General features: G+C 38.5%; 1 protein-coding gene across 5 annotated transcripts in view; it reads right to left on the reverse strand.

Annotated features, from left to right (window-relative positions):
* The window catches only part of SHLD2 (shieldin complex subunit 2), an 83,558-nt gene that overhangs the window by 46,588 nt on the left and 22,804 nt on the right, over positions 1-14,166 (reverse strand). The window contains exon 2 of one of the 5 annotated variants that reach the window (XM_060642264.3): positions 11,070-11,116. The exons of the other annotated variants lie outside the window; for them this stretch is intronic. The gene's annotated coding sequence lies outside the window, so the exon portion shown is untranslated. The remainder of the gene's footprint in view (positions 1-11,069; positions 11,117-14,166) is intronic. 5 annotated transcript variants of the gene reach the window in all.

The raw sequence follows: 14,166 nt of genomic DNA on the forward strand, positions 1-14,166 counted from the left end.
ACCCACTAGACACTCCTATATTTTAAAATACAGTATTCAATGTACCACCATTTACCTTGAAGTTAAAAACCATTTCCCCTCCTATGTCAGAAAAATGTGTGTTCTCCATAGTAACTGATACAAGTGGTAGTAAAAAAAAAAGAAAATAGCTTTTCTACACTTTAACCTCATTTAATTAATCCAATTTGTTACCTTATGTCATTGTGCTAAGAAGTGACATGGAGTACTAATAACCCATGTATTACGTACATTCATGTTGAACTCTACTCCAAACAATCATCAATAGCTACTAAATGCTAGTACCAGAATTTCCCATTTAAGATGACAGAACAGCACCACACTTTAGGTGACTTATGAAAGGTTAAAAGATACAGTATTTGTCCTAAAAACAAAAGCAGTTGAAGTTTAAAGCTATTACTCATTCTTTCTTTCTTTTTTTTTTTTAAAGCTATTACTCATTCTTGTAGCTAAACTAACAGCTACTAAAACAAACCTGTGAGCAGACAACTGATTCCCTAAATCTCCTTGCATAACCTTGACTTAATTTGCAACACTCTGGTCTTCAAGTGAGGCATCTGTCATGGGCCCATAGCCACGAAAGGTCCACACAGTGCAGGGAGCGTCCTTAGTCCTACGGCAACACTGCAGGACTTTGTCCTTCCCGCTCCCTATTCCAGGCATTCACCCTTCTCCCGGTCAAGTCCAAGAATTTAAACAGGAAGCAAACCTGAATCTAGCTGCTTTTTTACCATAAGAATGCGGTGGCCAGACATTTGGCTTTGCCCAGAAGAGTCCTAGGTTAAGCGTGCTATCCTGGTGTCCTGTTCAGTTTCCCTTTTCACTGGTTTAGAGATAAATTCTACAGTCACCAAGTTAAGAACCACACAACTACATGAATAAATGCTCTAGCAGTGAAGAGTGTGCTTCCTGATACATTTTATCAGAAACATTTTAATAATAGGAACAATTTAAGGGAGAAAGGAAACATTCTGTTCAGTTTTCCTTTATGACTTCTTAAGTAATGAAATACTAATGGAAATTAGGTTGAATAGTATCTAAAACTTATAATATGCATTTGAGAATCTCACAACAAAGAATTAAATGAGGTAGAGAAAAGAATTAATATGTTTGGTAACTAAGGGGAAAAAGGGGACTATGGCTGTCAAGTTCTAGGTAATGAAGCAACAGACAATGGTACTAAAACTTCTGGATCCAGTCTTCCCACAAAACATCTCAGACAGCAAGATGTTAACTTGTCCAAGGCTCATGCTTTCTCAGGAATTCCAGTCGAATGAGAAATCCTAAATATACCCTAAAATATCACACTTCACATCCCCCTCCCCCACAGCAAAAGGACTAAACTCTGAGAAAGGAAATCACAATCTCATACACATAAGGTGGGTCCCAGGGGTCTGCCTGCCAACCCCTGTGCTTGCTATCATCTCCACCCACTCCCTAAAAATATGAAAAACAAAACAAAATCAAGGGAAAAAACAAAACAAAACAAAAACAACTTTGCAACTTAAGCCATGACCTTGCTTTATAAAACGTCACACTCAGCAAACGGCAACTTCATCCTTCCAGTTCCTCAAGCCAAAGAGCCTGGCATCCTCACTGATTGCTTTCTTTTTCTCATAACTTCCAATTGGTCATCAAATGCTTTTAGCCCTCCCTTTAAAATTCATTCAGAATTTGGCCACTTTGCTCCACCTTCGCCTGCCACTGCCCTGGTTCAAACCACCATGGTCTGGATAATTGGCAATAATAGTCTAATTGGTTTCCCTTTTTCCCCTCCGGCTCACTCTGAACACATGCCCCGGGTCACACAATCTGAAGGTAGTGGAGCAGGGACTGGAATGCAGGAAGTAGGAGCCTATGTTCCTAACCACTGTTCTCGATGTCCCTTTTCTGTCTTCACACATCTGTGCACCTAGAATCCAAGCTAGGACCCTGCCATTGAATCATGAAATATCCTCACAAAACACTGACTTATCTAAAGAGGTGTGAAAAAAACAAAACTTCAGTATAAAGATGCTTCACTATCAAAGGATTCCACTGGGAAAGTTCACTGTAACTTAATAATGAAGTAAATAATAAATGGCTTTTAAGAAAGCATCTTTTTTTTTATCCCTTCCTTCCTTCCTATCTGCCCCAATCCTCTCTCCCTGCCTCCCATCCCTTCCTCCCCCTACCCCTCACCTCTTCTATCTTCTCTCTCACTTTTTACTTTAACCACCTGGCAAGGAGATGATAAGCTTCCAAGAAATTAAATATTCAAAATTTTAAAACCTGTTGCTTAGCTGGTTGAAAAAAAGTTTCGGATGACAGAGCTACCTACCTGACCTAACCTTACACTTTCTCCCTTTTACCTTTAATATCCTTAAAGTATACCCCAGCACCCAAGCACACTTGCATTAATATTCTTCCCCCAGACTCTTGTTTATTATTTTTTTAAACCTGAAGTATAGTTAAACATTCAATAATAGGCACAGAACTTACGGGTTCTGTTCAGTGACTATTGACAAGTGTCTACACCCATGTAACCATCACCCGAAACAAGATATGGCACATTTGCATGGACCTCAGGAAATTCTCTCCTGTCCTTTTTTTTTTTTTCCCAAGTAATCTCTGTACCCAACATGGGGCTCAAACTCATGACCTGAAGATCAATAGTCAGATGCTCTACTGACTAAGCCAGTCAGATGCCCCTTCCCTGTCCTTTTCTGAACAATTTCCCTCCCTCTCCAGTCTGTAATTATTTCCTGATCTCTATCAGTGTAGAATAGTTTTGTTTTTTCTTGGATTTCATATAAACCATATATTCTGTTCATTAATGTCTAATTCCTTTCACTTCACCCAATGGTTTTGAGATTCATCTGTGTTGCTGGGCCAATCTGTTGTTGGCTACTGTGAACACATCGCAATTTTTTTTCTCCATTTTGCTATAGACAGACATTTCAGTTGCTTTCAATTTTTTTAGCTATGGTGAATAAGGCTGCTATGAACAGTTTTGAATTCATAATTTCAAGGACATATTTTTCATTTCCCTTCATCAAATATCTAGAACTGACAAATCATCAGATAGATATGTATTTAATTTCATCAGAAACTGCCAAACAGTTCTCCAAAGTAACTGTACCCTTTTGCACAACCACCAGCAATGTATGGTTCCAGTTGTATCACATCATCCCCAGTGCTTAGTATACTTAGTCTTTCTTTTGTTAGTCATTCTAGACAGTGTGAAATGGTATCTCAGTGTGAGTTTACATTGCATTATTTCCCTGTTGACTAAGTGATGTTGGCAGCCTTTGCAAATGTTTATTGGCCATTAGTATATCCTCCTTTGGGAAGTCTGTTCATGTCTTTTCCTCATTTTGTTACTGGACTATTCCTCTTTTGCTCATTTTGCTGTTGGGCTTTTGCAGTTTTTTATATGCCCCAAATACAAGTCCTTTGACACATAAAAGTGGTAGAAATTATTCTTCCATCACTGGACATTCTAATTGTTGGGTGTTGGCTTTTATGTATTGGCTGTATTCCTTTAAAGAGCGATGGATTTAGTTTGGGTACACGGTTGAGTTACTTGCAATTCATTTGACACTTTCCTAACTTGCTTCTGAGCTTTGTTAGGGTGAGTTTAGATAGGGCTGCAGTCTATGGCTAATTTAATCCCACTCCAAGATTTCCAGCCAGTGTCCATGTATGAAACAGTCCCTCCCTTCATGCCTAGTAGAAACACACACTATTCCAATCTCTGTGTGAGCTCCTGGAAGTGTTTGGTGTACTGAGTTCCAGTGTGGCTTTCTCCAGCATTATGTGGTTTCATACTTTGCATATGCAGATGAGTATTCAACAAAAGATTCTAAAGGACCCTTCTATAGATCTCCAGAGATCTCCTAGTTCTATGAATTTCTGTGTAGTACCCTCTGCTCCAGTTTTTTTACCCCACAAATTCTAGTTGTCTTAACTTCTCTAATCTCTCCTGGGTTCCACTGGGGTTTCCTTACTCTGTGCTGCAATCTAGAAAGTGCCTACAGGCAGTATGCTGGGGCACCTATAGTGCTCATGTCATTTATTTCAAGGCTTGCCATCCTGCATTGACTGTTTTCCCATGTCTAAAAATACTTGTTTCGTATATTTTAATCCTGTTTTCTAGTTTACAATAGGAGGGCAATTTTCAAAGCAGTTGATCCTGCACACGAAGATGTACCATTTTTGTAATAACTCTCTCTGTGTTATTTTTTAGTGGTTGCTCTCCAGATTAAAATATGCACCTGCTGTAAGTTATTATGGTCTACCTACAAATAAAAGTGTACTAATTCAGTCTATGAAATTTATGACAGCATAATTCCATTTCCCTCTTGTGGCATCCTCATGGTATTATACTCTATTTCTATATAAGTTGTGAACCCCACATATGTTAATATTTTTGCTTTAAATAGCCAATAGTGTGTGTGCATATATTATACATAGCCAATAGCCTATGTGTATACATTATCCAAAAAGGTACCAAAAAGTTTTTCTATGTATTTGTGCCACTATTTACCATTTCTGCTGTTCTTTGTTCTTTTCTATATACCCAAGGTTCCATCTGGTCTCTTTCATCTTTACCTCGTAGAACATTTTTTAGCACTTTTTGGCAGTTCAGATCTACTAGAGACAAATTCTTTCATCTTTGTTTTAAGTTTATTTATTTTGAGAGAGAGAGAGAGAGAGAGAGAGTACGCCATGGAGGCGCCATGCACGCCAGGGAGGTACAGAGAGAGAGAAAGAGAGGGGTTCCCAAGCAGGCTCCACACTGTCAGTGCAAAACCCAACATGGGGCTCAACTCCACAAACTATGAGATCATGACCTCAGCTGAAATCAAGAGGCAGATGCTTAACCGACTGAGTCACCCAGATGACCCAAATTCTGTCACTTTTTAATCTGTGTGAAAATATCTTTGTGTTACCTTGATTTCTATAGACTATTTCTGCTCAACATAGAATTCTAGGTTGACAGGGTTTTTTGTTTTTTTTTTTTTTTTTCACCTTCAGCACATTTATGGCTATCATCCCATTGTCTTTAAGCCTCCAGTTTTTTCTTTTTTTTTTTAATTTTTTTTATGTTTTTACTTATTTTTGAGAGAGAGAGAGAGAGAGAGAGAGAGAGCGAGCGAGCAGGGGAGGGGCAGTGAAAGAGGGAGACACAGAATCCAAAGCAGGTTCCAGGCTCTGAGCTGTCAGCACAGAGTCTCACACGGGGCATGAACCTACAGACTACGAGATCATGACCTGAGCCAAAGGCAGATGCTCAACCAACTGAGCCACCCAGTTGGGCACCCCGCCTCCAGTTTTTTCTGATGAGTAGTTAGCCATAACCCATACTGTTATTCCCATGTATATACTGTATCTTCTATTTGGCTGCTTGTGCAATCTGCTCTTTAGTTTTCAGTAGTTTGATTATGATGTGCGTAGGTCTGGAATTTTGTTGTTGTTGGGTTTGCTTTTGTTTTGTTTTGCGTTTAGACTACTTAGGGCTTGCTGAACTTCTTGATTCTGTCAACTAAAGTCTTTCATCAATTTTAGAAGTTCTTGACCATGGTCTCTTCAAATATGTCTTCTGCCACTTCTCTCTTCTTTCTAAAATTCCAGTTATAAACACATTAGACTGACATTATCCCATAGGTAGAAGAGTTCTTTCCTCCCTCTCCCCAACTCTCTGTTCTCTTGTTTATCAATTTGGATATATTCCATCAACAAGTCTTCACATTCACTGATCCTTTCTTCTGATATGTTAAGAAGATATTAAGCCCATGTGACACATTCTTCACTTCTAATATTGTATTTTTCATATCTGGAATTTTGTTAAGTTTATTTATTATTTATTTTTTATTTATTTTGAGAGAGAGATGGAGAGCAAGCAGAGGAGGAGCAGAGAGAGAGAGAAGGAGACACAGAATCCCAAGCAGACTCCTCACTGTCAACACAGAGCCTTATGTGGGGATTGAACCCATGAACCGTGAGATCATGAGCTGGACCAAAACCAAGAGTCGGATGCTTAACCAACTGAGCCACTCAGGTGCCCCTTCGTTTCTAGAATTTCTGTTTGGTTCCTTGGTAGAGTTTCCAAGACTCTGCTAAAAATCCCCATCTTTTCATGCATAATGTCTACCTTTACCATTAGATCCTCTAGCATTCTTTTTTTCATAGTTATCTTTAAATCCCTATCTGATAATTCCACCAGCTGGATTATCTTTGGGTCTCTTTCTACCGGTTATTTCCTCTCCTGATATTTGGCCACATTTTCTTGCCTTTTCTTGTGTCTTGTAATTTTTTATGATAAGACAGACATTCTGTATAAAAATACATTAATGGTTGAGGTAAGTAATATTCTACTTCTAGAAAGAGACATTACCCTTCTGTCAGGCCACTAGAATGTCCTCATATGTAAGTAATCTGGGCCTGGGCTTGGATGCAGCATTAGTTTGATACAGTCTATCACTGGCTTCAAATATTTAGAGGGTGGGAATCAGTACTTTCACTAGAGCAGGGCCTGGAATCCAAGCCCAGGTAGGATTTCAGAGATCTGCCTGTGCTTCACAGCTAAGCCATGGGCTTTCAAAACTGTGGGAGTGCTTTTATGTGTACACTGTGATTGAACAATTTAAGTAAACAGATGGCAGATGGTGTGAAACAGGTTTCTCACTACTGGAGTAAGAATTTACAGATAAACAAGGGGAGGAATTTAGAATGATCTATGTGGCAATGGATTTGAGTTGGATATGTCAATATGAACTCATTTGTATATATACAGATTAGTATACTTCCTGGCTCTGTCAGCTGAGAGGGCCTATAGGCACAACATCTCAGTAGCAACAAGCACATCTAACACCTAGATCTTGGTTTCTCCATTCACCAATTAAAGCAACCAGGGCTCCTTGGAGAAAAGGCTGACTCTAGGACCGTGGCAGGAAATATAGAAGATAAACCTGGAGCATCAGCAGTGCCAAAAAGTAAAAAAAGTGGCCATACACACACACACACACACACTGATGGGGGTATGTCAAAGAGGCATAGGAGCCAATTGAACTAGCTCCCAATGGCCAGAAGTGGAACAATTTCACCAACAAAATACAGTAGTATTGGATTATAACCTCAAGTACAAAATAAATATCCATGAGTCCATACTGTTAAAAGAATGATTGAACAAATAAATAAATGAGGGGAAAAGAGACAAATTTCCCGCACAGGAAAACTCCAAATAATTTACACAGATACTCCACCCTTAAGGACAGGAAGAGTAACTACCCACTTCTTAAGTGTGGGCTTTGCACAAGTGACTTCCTTCCACAGAGTACAGCATGGAAAGAGAGGGAAAAGGAGAAACTTAAAAAACACTACCTCCATCACATGCTGAAGCTCAACATCAACACCACTAGGTCATGTACCCTTACTACGATGTGTAGTAAATGACAATTAATCTCTGTGGTCTTCCTCCCCAAAACCTAAAACCCCATCCTAATTATGAGAAAAATATGAGCCAAATACTAATAGGGGGACATTCTACAAAATGCCTCAACAATACTCCTCAAAACTGTCAAGGTCATCAAAATCAAGGTAAGTTGAGAAATTGCCACAGCCCAGAGGAGTCTAAAGAAACATGAAAACTAAATGTAACGTGGAACCCTGGATGGGATCTTAGAACAGAAAGAGGACATTAGGTAAAGTCAAAGAACATATGAACAAAGTATGGATATTAGTTAAAAATAACATATCAATATTAGTTCATTACTTACAGTACATATACCATACTACTATAGGTGTTAATAATAGAGGAAATTCGGTGTGGGGCATAAGGGAACTTTCTGTACTACCTTTGTGATTTTTCCATAAAACTAAAACTATTCCAAAAAATAAAGTTCATTTTAATTTTTTTTAAGTTTATTTATTTATTTTGAGAGAGAGAGAGAGAGTCAGAGAGCACAAGTGGGGAAGGTGCAGAGAGAAGGAGAGGCAGAATCCCAAGCAGGTTCCACACCATCAGCACAGAGTCTGATGCAGGGCTCGAACCCACAAACCACGAGATCAGGACCTGAGCCGAGATCAAGAGTCAGATGCTTAACCCACTGAGCCACCCAGGCACCTCTGAAGTTCATTTTAAAAAAAGAAAAAGACTGGGAACTCACTCTCTGCTTTAAGCATGACTGCCAGATTTTCCCATCTGTTAGGGAATTTTCTTTACTTTCCAGTCCCACACCTTGCTTTCCGCAGCACACGAGATCTCTCTCAATCCTGTTCTTCCTCCCCAGCCTTCCTTTTGGAGGGCAGCTTCCAACGTTGTGTGAAAGCCTGGAATGAATTAGAGGAGTTTCTCTCACCTCTCCTGCCCCGTCCCCATTCCTTGGGGACTGGAAGCATCGAGTTTTCCATTAGAGTAGTTCCAGACTCTTGGGGGAAGGTCATCTCCAGCTGTTTCCCTGCTTTCAGCCCTCCTCCATAACTGAAAACCTGGGGTGCTTCTGGGGAGTTTCTCTCATCTCTCCAGGTCAACCCCCTGCTTGCTGAAGGTGGTTGCTGTGCACTAGGGGGGAGTTCTGTGGGCCTCGGGTAGGGTCTCTGTCAGCTCCATTTACTTGCCCCAGGGGTGTGGCTCATTACCCCTAAGCATTCAGGGAAGACCTGTAGGTGAGAGCTGGGGCCAGGTGCAGACTTGCCCTTTGGTATAAGAGCAGCCGGGGCTCCTCAGGATCCTAGCCCGTCCACACTAGCCCATCCACACCAGCCCACACCAGCCCACCCTGCCAAAGTGTGGCTGGTTTCTCCTCTCCCCTCATCTGCTGCTGGAAGGTTCCTCCTCTGTGGGCTGTTCTATCCCAGAGCAGCGATGGGTTTCTTCTCTAGTGTGAAGCTTTCATTACTTTCTGGAGTTTGGTTCATTTAGGTTTCCTTGTATCTTCAATCTCTTCCAACTGAGCCAGCCAGGCACCTCCAAAATACAATGCTTTTTAAAAGAGACCTTGGGGGGCGCCTGGGTGGCTCAGTCGGTTAAGCGTCCGACTTCGGCTCAGGTCACGATCTCACAGTATGTGAGTTCAAGCCCCGCGTCGGGCTCTGTGCTGACTGCTCAGAGCCTGGAGCCTGTTTCAGATTCTGTGTCTCCCTCTCTCTCTGACCCTCCCCCGTTCATGCTCTGTCTCTCTCTGTCTCAAAAATAAATAAACGTTAAAAAAAAAAAATTTAAAAAAAAAAATAAATAAATAAATAGATAAATAAATAAATAAATAAATAAATAAAAGAGACCTTGGGAGGGGCTCCTGGGTGGCTCGGTCGGTTAAGCGTCCGACTTCGGCTCAGGTCATGATCTCACGGTCCGTGAGTTCGAGCCCCACATTGGGCTCTGTGCTGACAGCTCAGAACCTGGAGCCTGTTTCAGATTCTGTGTCTCCCTCTCTCTCTGCCCCTCCCCTGTTCATGCTCTGTCTCTCTCTGTCTCAAAAATAAATAAACATTAAAAAAAAATTTTTTTTAATAAAATAAAAGAGACCTTGGGAATTAAACTTAGGGAAATTTATCAGAAAGAATAGAGAATAAAATAGATGATAATAAAAATAAATAAATAAATAAATAAATAAATAAGGAAATTGGAAGTCCACTCAAGATAATTTAATATCTGTATAGTAGAGGCTCTAGAGGAAAAAAAAGTCAATTAAATAATTCAAGAAAATGTCCCAAAGTTAACTAACGTAAGTTTGCTAACTGAAAATACAGAATGCCGTCTATGACCATACCACCCTGAATGCACCCGATCCTGTCTGAAAACACAGAATGCACAGCATAATGGATTACAAAAGTACACTTATACTAAAGCATATCTTTTTGAAATGTCAAAGCAGTAGAAACAAAGAGAAAATCCTACAAGCTTCCCAAGATGGAAAAATAGGTTACAATGGATGAGGAGTTAATGATTTCAAACTTTCAACAGCCACAGTATAAGCTAGAAGACAGTGGAATAAAATCATCAAAATTCTGAAAGAAAATGATTCCAGTCTGACAATAATACACAGCCAAACTATTAATCAAGGTTGAGAGAAAAATTAAGGTCCTTTCAGACATGCAACGTATCAAGTAATATGTTCCTATTCCCTTTCTTCAGTGAAATGTGGGAGTGAACTGGGAAAGAAGACAACTCAGGAGAGAAGAAATAGAAGATCCAACACAAAAGAAAAGAGAACCCCTGGAATGATAGCTGGGCTCTCAGAAAACAGAAGCTACCCCACACCAGAGCACCTTGCCCTGGGAGGCATTTCTTCAAGATGACGATGCTAACAGAATAAATGATGTGAGAGAAAACAGAACTTTGGGCAACTGGTAGAAATTTCTGAGTTGAGTTAGTGATGATAATGACCCAGAAATTCCTATACACAAGTTATCCCCTCAACTGAAAAGTCAGGTAATGTCAGTATGTCAAAGATATTACTTAAAAACCCACAGGTAAATCCCAAACAGCTAAGAGTTGAGGATAGCTACCTCAGAGAAAGGGGAATGAAGGCGGGGACTGAGAATTCCTGTTTGAACAATCCCTGACAAACTATCTAACTTGCTGAACTGTATAAACTTGAAAAAATATATACATAGAAGAATATGGAAGATGGGGAAAGAGTATAGAAAATCCACCTTGACAACTAAATCTGACCTCTGGAAACAAAGAAGTCTGACAAAATTGTCCCATAAAGTAAAAAATGACAAGAATGAATGAGTTTGGGTGGGGTGGGGGAAGAGTAAGAAGGAAGTAACATTACTTCCATGCTACCAAAACTCTGGTCCAATGCTCAGCATCAACAACAGAAATCCGTAAGTTTCTGGGCTCCATGTCCCTAGCCAGTAAAGTGAGCGTAACAGTATCTCTCACAGGACCACTGGTAGGCTTAAATCAAGATAATGCACATGAAGTGCTTATAGCGATGTTAGATATAAATATTATTAACACAGTTAATAATTCACTCTTCTTTAAATAACCTAATTCTTTTTTGATATCAAATCAGCCAATTCAACTATCACAATACTGAAGAGTTTACTTGAAGAGTTACCTTGTCTACTCAAACATCAAGGCTTCCAACCCTTTCACAGATGTCTCCTAAAAAAGAGGGAGGGAGATAAACTGACTATCCAAGAGAAAGAGAAATTGTTTTAAAAAATATTTATCACACTAAAGTATTGACTGTACCAGAAAAACTACCCAGGTCACCATGCTTTATCTTACAGGTTTTCGTTGATTATGATCAATCATTCACTCACTAAGCAAATCAGCAATTAGAATTGAAAACTTTGTACCAACTGTACATTAACTCAGTAATCCTGAGGCAAGAATTTTTCCATTTCAAAATAAGCAAAGTCTCCAACTTATGCACAGATTGTCTTCTCCAAGTTCAATTATACATTGTTAAAAAGCTTGAGAATCATTTTTCCAAAGAAACAAAATTATGAAATAAAGTTGAGACCCTGAGCAATCACCATAGTAAGTCCATAAGTACCTAAAAACCATAGAAAAAGAAATAAAACCACTTCTTTTGTGCTCCCACAGCTAGTAAAAAAAAAAAAAAAAAAAAATAGCTCTTATTTGAGATTAGACATTATATGCCACATCTGGTTTCATTCATCTTTGTATCCTTTTAAACATAAACCATATAAAACAAAGTAGCCGCCTTCTCTCAGGAGCTTAAAATATTTACTTAATGAATGAATACCTAGAATTAAGAGTCCAGCTTTAACCATACTCTTTCCTATGGAGAAATGCATTATAATTTCCAACTGAAGGAACATCTTCCTTTATCCTGGCAACAAGCCCAGTTTGAACACCAAGAATAATACAGTGTCAGCAGATACTCCATCGACATAATAGTCATTCCTCCTTAGAAATCATATTTTGGTCAGAGATCACTCATATTATTGCTAAGTATATAAAAATCACTAAATTGGGTTTTCCGAATATAAAACTTGACCTTCAAAACTTCCCTGATTTCTTTCCCTTTTAATAGCAGCCATCAACATTTTATCTGGAAAGGTTTTTTCCCTAGTTTTATTGGGATTTAATTGACATATAATATTGTATTAGTTTAAGGTATATAGCATAACAATTTATGTACATATAGTACAAAATGATCATGATAATTCTAGTTAACACCCATCACCACATAGTTACAATTTTTTTCATCACAAATGTGATGAGAACATTTAAGATCTATTCTTCTCTTAGCAACTTCCAAACAAGCAATATAGTATTTTTTTTTTTTAAGAGAGAGAGCACACGTGAGCTAGGAAGGAACAGAGGGAGAGAGAATCTTAAGCAGGCTCCATGATGAGCACAGAGCCAGACACAGGCTCGCTAGATCTCACAACCCTGAGATCATGACCTGAGCTGAAATCAAGACTTGGATGCCTAAGCGACTAAGCTACCCAAGGTGCCCCTCAATACGGTATTTTTAACTATAGTCACCATGTTGTACATTACATCCCTAGAACTAAGTTATGTTATAACTGGAAATTTGTACCTTTTGACCACCTTTACACATTTCCCCCATGCCCCACCTCTGGCAATCACAGATTGGTTCTGTGTCTGGGCCTTTGGTTTTTTAGATTCCACATGTAAATGAGATCATACAGTATTTGTCTTTCACTTAGCATAATGCCTTCACGTTCCATTTTTTTTTTTTTTTGCAAACAGCAAGATTTCCTTCTTTTTTATGACTGAATATTCCAATGTGTGTGTGTGTGTGTGTGTGTGTGTCTGTGTGTGTGTGTGTGTGTGTCACATTTTCTTTATCCACTCAGCCACTGATGGACACTTAGGTTGTTTCCATGTCCTCAGTATTATAGATAATGCTGCAGTGAATAAGGGGGTACAGATGACTCTTTTAAGATAGTGATTTCATTTCTTTCAGATATATCCCCAGAAGCGGAATCACTGGATCAAATGGTCATCCTATTTTTAATTTTTTGAGGTAGATTTTTGATTTTCAGTTTCTGTACTACTTCAAGTTAGTACAGAAGCTTATCAACTGCAAACTTAATACCATGTTCCCCAAAAATACCAAAAAAAAACCCCACCCCGTATTAAAAGAAACGATATTCAAACAAAAAGATCTGATTAAAACCCAGTATTTCTGTAGCTCAAATGGAACTACCTACTCTTTGATATTTCAGAAGCAAAATAGATAAAGTTACCCAACACAATAACAAATTATTTTAGGCACCAAAATAACTGCAAAAATAACTGAAAATTATAGGTTAAAATTATAGAATTTAGTAAACATATCCAATATGCACAATGATACTGATTTTCATAGTTTAAAACCTGAGAGAAATTTACCTTAAAAAGAACTCCTTTAATTTTTCATTACTCTAAAAAAAACAATTCAATCTGTATAATATACCCAAACAGGAATAAAGATTAATTTATGCTAGAGAGAGAGAGAGCTCACTTCAAGCTTTTTTGAATGACTGATCATCACGTTTCTTCTTCCAAACACAAAATTCATATAGATTGTCACCTTAAATGAGATAAAGCATGGAAACTGCTTAAGCTCCAATCTAGTATCATAAATTACTCCATCAATGTTATTTCTCTTGAGCACTCTTCCTGCTCTAAAATTCTAAACCCCCAATAAAACCAACTTACTTTATTTCTTTATAATGCTTTCATCATATGTAAATGTATGAAGGCTATCTAAATATTTGTTAGAACAAAGGTAGGAGGCTGAAGACTACTTGATGATGACTACTGACAACAGAAGCAGAGACACAGGTCATGTCATCAGCTGAGGAGACAAAAGCATACCTAGACCACCGACTACATGAACACAACTAAAGATTTTTAAGTGAGGTCTATATGTGATATTTTTGAAAAATATTTGTACATCCAAGAAAATTTAATCATAATTAATTAAATCTATGTTGACTTTCATTTCAAGAATGTTTTCTGTAAAAAGAGCAATGTGCAATGTCTCTGCATTGGTAACCTATGTAATAAAACATGAAACTCACTAAGGAAAAGCAGAGCAGGAACCATTAATGTATCACTTTTAGAGATCTATCCTTATGTGAAAAAAGTAAACATCATTAATTGCAAGCATATTCCAAACTTTTAGGAGAATTAGGTGGATTAAGAAATAAAGATTAAGAGGGCAT

The sequence above is a fragment of the Panthera onca genome, chromosome D2 (genome assembly GCF_046562875.1).
Source record: "Panthera onca isolate mPanOnc1 chromosome D2, mPanOnc1 haplotype 2, whole genome shotgun sequence".
Taxonomy (NCBI): Eukaryota; Metazoa; Chordata; class Mammalia; order Carnivora; family Felidae; genus Panthera; species Panthera onca.